Here is a 10,935-nt window from a genome sequence, read left to right as displayed (position 1 = left end):
AAAGGTCCATGCGATAAATGAGATGCAATTTCTGATTGAAATGAGGGTTGTTAAAGTGATAGGCAATCATAAATATATCAGAATAAAGGACTTCACACAAGTTTTTTCTATGATAAGGTTTTGTATGAATTCTGCACGATCTGAGAACAAACATCAAGTGGATTACTAGTAGTAGCAGTTCGCGGTTATAACCCATTCGAATGCCGACAATTTGTTAAAATAACAATCCATCAAACTCAACAAATGATACAACATGCACTTAAAATTTAATGTATTTGTTGTTGGGATGAAAGTGTGGTTTTTACTATGATTGAAGCCGACTTGATTGTCCTGTGGTAGCATGATCCCCTCGGGTGCGAGAGGTCGTTACAACATTGACCGGTTAAAATCGAAGACTAGCAAATTGATAATTGCTGCGTCTCCACTGAGCACGCAGTATTTACGAGTGAAAGCAAAGAATGGTCGGCTAGGAGTCAGAATTAAGAGTCTGGGCAGGGCGACATATTTTCTTGTAGACAATTATCTTGTGAACTAGCCTGGTTTTTTAAACAAATCACAAATATTCATAACTTATACAAAATAATGGAAATGAGTTGTGTTTTGATTGCCAATGAGAAAACTCTCCACCGGAGGCCAAACGAAACAGAAGTAAACGACTAAAGGTCTCGGTTTGATCATCGGTACTCGGCCGAGACAAGGTAAGGTCTTGTAAAGTTTGAACCAGTTATAACATATCTAGAAGGTAATGTTCCTGTCGTCGTCTCACAAGGAAAACGGCATGGACATAAGATAGCGAAGGTTAAAAATTGTTCAAGGATTATATAAATCGTGTCAAAACTCTAGATTTGTTTGAACAAATTGTCAAGAGAAGATAAGACCATAGATTTATATCTAGGCTAAGTATAACCTTCAGGATGTACCTTTAGCGTATACCTTAATATGTTGTTCAAGAAATCCTCAGACAAATTTCATATTGAAGTAAATTAAGTATTTGATATCATTCGCTCTTTTTTTTTTCAATATAGGCTAATGAGATAGTCAAAACTAATAAATAAAGCTACTTTAAAAAATTGAAAATTATGATTCCCTCGTGAGACTGAACTACATAGTGTCAACATGCAAATAATACGTAAATGGCCATCAACTGTGCAACAAAAAAAGGCGAAACAAACCTTACTATTCGCTTTCTTTCTTTTTAACATGCTTAATTGTATATATTCTTTTGTTTTTTGTCAGTACGACAGGTTTCATGATAGATTTGGTCACCTACAGAACACTATTAGTCCCGTTAAATGTTTAGATGTCTAAAAACCAATATCTTTCTTGTGTTTATTCTTCTCATTAGGATATGTTTTGTTGAATTTTAATATTCGGTTGTAAAGACATATAAGTTGTTTTGGCCGATTACATGTATCTGATGTGGCAAAAAATGGCAAACAAGCAACAAGGAAAAAAAGCAAAGATGTTCCATACATATTCATTTGTTTTATCCCAGAAGTGTGACATAGAGTTCAGAATTTGGGATATTCTGATAGAATACTTACCTAGAGATAGTTACTTCTCTTATCTCCAATATTTTCTTTTGGTCAATCAGCCAAACTCTTTGATGCCAATTATACTTATACATCCCGTCATTGTGATTTTGTTCAATGATAAATTTTGCTTTCTTTGGTAGCAATACACAGTTAGAAGTTTAGTTTCGCATTATGAATTTTTTAAATATGAAAGTTTTTGTACAATAAAATTGATTTTTAGATAATTGAAGAATAATATAGCCTTCTTAGTGGGTTTATATGAACATTTAGATTGATTTTAACATGTTTTATAGGCCATTTCTATGATTGACAGTCCGTATTTTCATATCCGTACCGTTTATAGGTCCATAAATTATTGTAGTGTTTATCAACAAAGATTTTGCGCTCGAAATTCAATTTTATGGAAAAAGGAGCAGGAAAGCATATGATTTTTTTTGGACCACTTGATAGATATACACCTATGGATTCAGGAAAGGTTTCACTGTAATTCATTGAAATTTTCCTTTAGACCAAATTTTGGAGACTTTTGTGACATATTCACCCCCCTTTTTTGCTATATTTTGTATCTAAGAAATGCAGATGGTTGCCATGGTTACACCCAAAAGGGATTATATTTCACCCTTATGACCATTAGAAATCAAATCTATGGAAGATTTTCTTTCTACAAGTATATACATGCATAACATACATATAAAGCCTTCTTTGTTAGACAGGAGGGGAAAGAGGGTGTTTAAAAATTATGAGTGTCAATTTTAAGTTTTTTTCCTAACTGTGTATTGCTACCTTTACTTCCTTTTTACCAAGTGTGCTTTGTCTATATATGCCTTTTTCTTTTTCTGTGTTACATATGACGTGGCTCTGTACTTGTACATCCCGTCATATTGTTATTGTTCCATGATTTTAGTATTCTTGTCTTTCATGTTTTCTTATATGCTTTGTCTGTATGCTTATTTGTAAAATTGAAAATTAAAATGTGTCAAAGAGACAACAACCCGACCAAAGAGAAGAAAACAGACAAAGGCGACCAATTGGTATTCCACACAGCAAGAAGGAGGCGTGCTTCAGCTAGTCCCTAATCAAAACTGTGTACTTGTTCAGTGATAATGGACGCCATACTTAACTCCGATATACATAAATTAAATTAAATTAAAAATCAAACAAGACTCACACAAGTCTGAGGCTCCTGACTTGGGACAGGCGTAAAATGCGGCTTTTAAGCTTGCATGCTTTTCGTATTAATGGAAACGGTAAAAGTACTTTGTGTTGTATATATTTTGCAGCGTTTTTGTGAGTATTATCATTTTCATTAAGCAAGGGCTACTTCTGAATTTATTTACAGTCCGTTCTTGAAGAATATTTCATTCTTAAATGTGTTCAAGAAAAAAAGAAAAGAGATATAAACACTAAACCATGTCATATGTAACCGTTTTAAGTGTAACAAGTTTTAAGTTTTATGTGGTTGTCTTTATGTTTTGTATGTTAATGGTTGTTGAAAGACCTTGTCCTTCATTTTTTAGATACTAGTATGCATTACTTTTACTGTTTAAGACGTATTTTTTGTAAAGATATCATATATCCTGTTTATATAGTCTCTACAAATAAAAGTATGGAAGAAATAAAATATTTGTTGAAGCGATCTATTATACAAAATAAGAAGACCACCAGATAGATCAGTCATTATAAGATTGTGTTTTGAAGTAAGTCTGTGTTTGGTTTTTTTTTTTCTCGTGCTTCAATGTTTAGTTTGAAAAATCAAGGGGATAATAGAAGAGGAAATGATTTCCGTAGCTAATGATATATCATATACCGTTTCCAATGTAAGCACATGTTCAGTAATGATATATCGGAACAGCTATGCACTTCAACATATTTCAGTGGATCATAAATGGGTTTATAAAGCCGACTATGCTTCCTGAGTTTTGCTCATTGTTAAAGGCCGTAAGAATGATCTACAGTTGTTAACTTGTATGTCGCACTTTGGTTTCTCATGCAGAGGTGTCTCGTTGGTTATCATACCACATCTTCTTATATTTATATTAAATGAAATGGATATATTAGTTAAAAGTAAAATTGGTTTGTAAATAGCAAATTCGAGACTATAAGACAAATAGAAAAATAAATAACAACTGTACTTGAAAGTGCATTTCTCACAACATGAGATATAACTATATGTCCTCTGTTAGTTTTCGTATACTTTGCAAATTACCATGGTAATCCATTCACCTGTTTACGCGGTTTATTCTTGGGTATATATCTCCCAATTGATACGATATTCCCGTGCTTGCATTTCCTATCATGATTTTCTTGATAGAGGGTTACTGCTCACAAGGAAGCTATTAAACCAAGCGTTCCAAATGGTGAAGTTAAAATCATCCCTTCGTAAATTTTACGGACGCCATCACGAGTTGGTTGACCGTTATGGAATAACCGTTTCACAAATGATATCGGATATGTTCCTTACGTCGTAACTACAATCCTCTTCCCTTTCATGAATTTGACCTACCAGATTAGACTAGATTTTAGTATTTTTTCTTAACTGTTTATTGCTACCTTATGTGATTACAAATCCGGTAAATAGAATCATATTCAAAACAGTGTGGTCCTGGCCATTGATTGACGACCTAAATTATCCCATTGACTGGGACAGATTAGGTGAACGTTTGTCGGTAACAATCACTGCTCACTATGTACTTGGTAAAGACACTGAATCTGTGGGGTCACCAAAGGTTCTCAACACCTAAAAAAATCCATTCGAATAACGAATCCGGAATAATACGATGTGTTGATTTATATCAATAATATAAATCAAAACATAAAGGTTATTCCTGAATAATTTCTCGAATAATTTTATTATTAAAGGCGTTAAGAACCTTTGGTGACCCCACAGTTTAAATTCTATAATAAGTAAGAAGTGAGCAATGGTCGTTACAGACAAACGTTCACCTAATCTGTCCCAGTAAATGGGATAATTTAGGTCGTCAATCAATGGCCAGGACCACACTGTTTTGAATATGATTCTATTTACCGGATTTGTAATCACATAAGGTAGCAATAAACAGTTAAGAAAAAATACTAAAATTTGCCCTTATGAATTTTACCATCCCCTTTTCATTGCTTTCTTGCAATATCAAGCTTACTGTTTGTGTCATATATGGGCATATGTATGTAATCAGAATCTTCCATCGATTTTATTTTCAGTATATAAAATGGTAAAATATAATTTCTTTTTGGTGTATCCATGACAACAATCTGCATTTATTTGTTATAAAATATTGCAAAAAGGGGGGGAAATATGTCCAGGGGTTATTTTTTTCTGTTGCCAGAAAAACTTTGGATATAAGTGCGTTTTCAGACCTTAAAATATGATCATAAAACTTAATACAAGAAAATGATATTTTTGAGCATAACGGTGCCTGCAAAGTTCAGCTCTACAAGCAGCATTAATTGCTTTACAATGAACACCTAGAATTTCTTTTATGAATTTCATATGGAATTTTTCCAAAATGGAATTGTCTCCCGAATTATCAAAAGTTACACAGTCATTCCCAAAAAATGGGTACAATTACAAAATAACAGTGTCGCCGGCAAATAACCACTAAATGCAAACTTAACATATGTCACAGATAATCTTTTTCGTGTTCTATCTGATTAATATGTATACTAAGATAAAATTATATTCTTTTGTGATGTAAATCGTAAATATATTTGTGTGATTTTCTATTCAATATACGGAAATCACACGAATTCCGAATGTCGCCAAGAAAAACTCCAAATATCGGTGTGAATTAAAATACTTTATTTCATCTAAATCATGATTAGATTTGCATTTTTTATTTGACACTATATTGATTTTTATCCACAAACATATTTTAGAATCAAAAGTTAAAATATACACTTTGATTTACCCTTGAAACCAATGTCGCCGATAAACGTATAACCTACCGTTACGTATCTTTAGGTACAGTCAAAACATATTTATATGATTGGATATCATGCCCAAAATGACTTTAAGCAAAGTTGATACATCAAATATTAAAATCCTGCCTTTAACTTTTATTGCAATGAAACGAAAAATAAAAAAAAATCTTCTTTTTCTCTTTTTTTCGATTGTCGCATATAAGAATCTAACCTACGTAACGCGTATTCTGGAACGCACTTACCAAGAACAAATCAAAAGATGATTATTTCATTGAAAGCACCCATAAAGCTTCTCAATAATCAGTTTTGAGACAGCAACTCAACAATATTGTTACATATTTCCATGTATAATGCAAATAAAACTAACCTCCGTTAAAATAACCTCCGTGACGCAGTTATTTACAGTTAAGTTGTCAGACTTTTTTTTATCAGTATCAGCGGTGCTGACACTGCCGAAAGTCATTTTTGTACCAGACAGCATTTATTATAAAGGAAACAGACAAACAAAATACAGATTTTGAGAAAAAAATGTTGTTTTGAGAAAGGTAGGTTAACTTGTTTTTCCCTTTTATGGGAGCAACATTATAACGTTTAATACATGTTATATCAGCCATTTTCTTAGATTTAAAATAGTCTACAACACAACTTGTATCATAATGACGACAATCATAACTTTAACAGCGGTTTATAGCAAACATTTTCAAGATTATTTAGGACCCATCAATGTAACGGAGGTTATGCAAATAAAAAATTCTAAACATGCATGTAAACACGGTCATACCAATTGAAATTCTTGTACATTGTTATAGATACCAAATCAGTCCATCAAATAGCACTGATAAATATCTAAAGGTGATGTCAATCATAGACGACATCATTGATTTACGTTACGGAGGATAGAAATTTAAGGAAAAAAAGTTTTTTTCTCTAACAAGACTCTACCCTTCTTCGATAAGGATTTACTAAAAAAAATGTGTAATTCTGTTGTCTTGTTTGTCATTTAATTCCAATATTTACATTCATTTATATGTTTGATGTTGGTAAGAACTAGAATTGTCCGTTATGGAGGTTTTAAATGTCGTTATGAAGGATAGAAAGTTTTGAAATGAAACTATTTGACTCCAAAACTTCATAGTTGAGTATAATATATACATTATAGTGTGAATGAAGATGACATTATCTGTATAGAGCTAATAAAATTAAGTTGAACATTATTCGGTTTAGGTAAAAAATATTTTTGACTGAAAGTTCATGAATCGTTACGGAGATTTTGACAAGAACAAGTCCATTTGACTTAAAGAAACATATAACTTGATAGAAAACAGTTTATTAGTTTGTTATGTCAATAAATTGTTTAGAAAAGCTAGCATTAAAGAGTTAAGTGTTACTATGTATCAGCATTTAGATACTGGTTTGGTATTAACCTCCGTAACAAAGATGGGGGTGTGGATTAATACAAGCATAAAAAATACAAACAAGTGATTCAAAACATATATAATAGGGTTTTTCCTGGAAAGCTGTATTATGAAACTAAAATATTATACAGCATAACATTTCATTAGTTTAAATTCATTACTAAATAAGTTGTGAAAACTACTAATTTGAATTATTTTTTAAACGCTATATTAATTCAGACCTTAAAATTGGTATTTGCTCTCAATATATACAGAATAATACGTATAAATCAGTTTGTTATGGTGGTAAATGTAACCCATTTCACATGGGCCTTGATTTAAACCTTGTGTTTTTCTCTAATGCAATTTTTAAGATGACTTTATACAACACTAACCTCCGATACGTTCATACTTACCTTGTCTTACAAAAAATGCTAAAACTTGAAAACAACTAAAATGGTGTAAGTAAAAATTAAAAAAAATGACAGACTAGATATAGACACAAAAGAAAACAGCACTCTCTCTCCGCTCAGTTGAAATTTATTTTTGAACAGTGTCTACATTCGAATTGTACCCATTTTTTGGGAATGACTGATTTTTACACCCCAAATCTCACTACAATACAGCAATATGGGGCTTACTAATGAATCAAATAATTTTTCTAAAAGTTTACAAGGATTATCCAATCCAATTGGTTTTTTAATCTTAAAACATGCTTTCCTAGCTTTTTCCATTAGTAAGGATACAGCTAAGTTAAAGTTGCCATTACACTTTAACATTATTCCCAAGAAGCAATATTTGGAGACAGTTTGTATGACATTATCATTATAAAAAAACTCATTTAGATATGTTTTACCATTAGAGTTAAAAACTAAAACCTTTGATTTTTGAACATTAACCTGTAGCTTCTAATTTGAGCAATATGTACTAAGAGTATTGAGACTGGCTTGCAAACCAGTTTATATACATATATCATTCAGCAAATCCAATGAAAATCATGTCTTTCGTCTCATTTTTTTGTAAAATTGCGTCAATAACACAGGCACTTGTTTCTGTCAATGTGGGGTTTACTATCCATATCAGTACAAAAAAATCACGTGTTTTTTTTGTACAAAAATCACGTGTTTTTTTTGTACAAAAATCACGTGGTTTTTTTTGTACTGGTATGGATAGTAAACCCCACATTGACAGAAACAAGTGCCTGTGGTCAAAAACTTCGTGTAGAAAAAGAGTGTTTGTAAAGGTAAGCGGAAGAAGGGATCCCGTAGACCGCCCTACGTCACGATTCATGAATTATGCATATTCTATTTACAGGCTATTTTTAAATGATTCGGAAAATACTAATGCTAAAAATAGAATTTTCTTAACATATAAAACTATCTTAAAAAAGACGATGCAAAATCATTAACTTTCATGGAGAGTGGTAGAGGGTTATTTTCGTGGAACGTGATCGCGTTTTTTTTATTTCACGTTCAACGTGTTTTTACCTTTTTATTTCACGTTCAGTCGTGCAAAACAGCTATAGGTGTTCAACATGTTCTGCTTATGTAATTTTTATACGTGCTTCGTGATTCAAATGCTTATTTGCGTGCTCAGTATTTAAAAAAAATTGATCAAACACTAGACAGGGATCGTCAACATGGTCAAGAACGAAATTGATTTAATTTTGTTTCCGTGATAAGAAATGATAAGGCGGTAAGGCCAATGATGTTGTTCCTTTATTTGCATTTTAAAAATTCAGAATATCTTTATATACTTTTTTAAAAGCTGTAAATTATTTGTATCATAAATGTGTACACACTAAATAGGGAATATCAAGTAAAATAAAAAGTTCATATATACACGAGGACAGTGACTCAATCACAAAAGGTTCACCATGCAAAAAGTCTTTATTTTTCGTGCAACGTTCATGTCAGAAACTATTTCACGTTCAACGTGAAATGGTGTCTTAAATAGGAAAATGTTCCGCATTACAGTAGCATATATCATTGTGCCCTCATTAAGCAAATACATATTCCTTTTTAAGATATATATGATATTTCACATATATATGACACACAGTAGTGGTGCCTTAATTATGTTGTAAAGACTTGCAAATGTCCCATGCACGTGATCCCATGGCTTTGAATATAATTGGAGTTAATAAAAATTGTTATTATCCGCGTAACAGAGTACTTTGATGTAGGCAAATTGAAAAAAAAACCATGTAGCTTACACGTTCTTAGACATTTCTTTTACGAGGTGTGAGGGGGTGGTGGTAGTGGTGGGGTTGGGGGTGCTGGTCTTTGTTTCCCCTGTTAATTGTTTACAATGAAGCTACATGTTCTATTAGGGCGTTCTACATGCTCTTCTGGGCGTTCTACATGATCCCCTGTTGTCTGAACCTTATATTTCTACTATAGAAAGTTCTATAGGATCTCCTATATTGTTTGTTTATCATGTATATACTAAAGGACGTTCTACAGGATCCCCTGTTGTCTGAACATTATATAAAAACTATAGAACGTTCTTTAGGATACCCTATTGTTTGTTTTTGATGTATCTACTTACGACTTTCTACGGGATCCCTTGGTCGGTCTGTGTGATCCTCTGCTTTCCCAACATTATGTATCTACTACAAGACGTTCTACAGGATCCCCTTTTGTATGTTTTTCAAGTATATACTACAGGGCGTTCTACAGGATCCCCTGGTCGGTCTACGGGATCCCCTGTTTTCTAAACATAATATATCTACTATCAGACGTTCAAAGGGCCCCCTGTTGTTTGTTTTTCAAGTATATACTATAGGGCGTTCTACAGGATCCCCTGGTCGGTCTACGGGATCCCCTGTTTTCTCAACATAATATATCTACTATAAGACGTTCTATAGAATCCCCTATTGTTTGTTAATCATGTATATACTAAAGGACGTTCTACAGGATCCCCTGTTGTCTGAACATTATATATAAACTATAGAACGTTCTTTAGGATACCCTATTGTTTGTTTTTGATGTATCAACTGACGACTTTCTACGGGATCCCTTGGTCGGTCTGTGTGATCCTCTGCTTTCCCAACATTATGTATCTACTACAAGACGTTCTACAGGATCCCCTTTTGTATGTTTTTCAAGTATATACCACAGGGCGTTCTACAGGATCCCCTGGTCGCTCTATGGGATCCCCTGTTTTCTAAACATAATATATCTATTATCAGACGTTCAAAGGGCCCCCTGTTGTTTGTTTTTCAAGTATATACTATAGGGCGTTCTACAGGATCCCCTGGTCGGTCTACGGGATCCCCTGTTTTCTCAACATAATATATCTACTATAAGACGTTCTATAGGATCCCTTGTTGTTTGTTTTTCAAGGATGTACTGGAAGGCGTTCTACAGGACCCCCTTGGCGGTCTACATGATCCCCTGTTTTCTCAACATAATATATTTACTATAAGACGTTCTATAGGGCCCCTGTTGTTTGTTTTTCAAGCATATACATGTACTATAGGGCGTTTTACAGGATCCCCTGGGCGGTCTACAGATTCCCCTGTTGTCCGAACATAAATATCTACTGTAAGACGTTCTATAGGATACCCTATTTTTTGTTAATCAAGTATATACTAAAGGACGTTCTACAGGATCCCCTGGGCGGTCTTTGTGATCCCTTGTTGTCTGAACATTATATATCTACTAAAGGACTTTCTACAAGACCCCCTATTGACCGTTTTTAATGTTTATACTATAGGTCGTTCTACAGGATCCCCTGTTGTCTTTACTTTATATATCTACTATAGGACGTTCTATAGGATCCCATATATTGTTTGTATATTATTTATATACTGAAGGGCGTTCTATCGGATCCCCTGGGCGGTCTACAGGATGCCCTGTTGATTGTTTTTTATGTTTATTCTATAGGGCGTTATACAGGATCCCCTGAGCGGTCTATAGGATCCCCGTTTATTAAAAAATACATATCTACTATAAGGCGTTCTTAAGTATCCCCTGTTGTTTGTTTTTCATTTATATACTAAAGGGCGTTCTAAATGATCCTCTGGACGGTCTACAGGATCCCCTGTTTGCTCAACATGATATATCTACTATAAGACGTTCTAT

Source organism: Mytilus trossulus, chromosome 4 (genome assembly GCF_036588685.1).
Source record: "Mytilus trossulus isolate FHL-02 chromosome 4, PNRI_Mtr1.1.1.hap1, whole genome shotgun sequence".
In the NCBI taxonomy this organism is placed as follows: Eukaryota; Metazoa; Mollusca; class Bivalvia; order Mytilida; family Mytilidae; genus Mytilus; species Mytilus trossulus.
The sequence above is the reverse complement of the archived record's forward strand: the minus strand, read 5'-3'. Positions refer to the sequence as shown.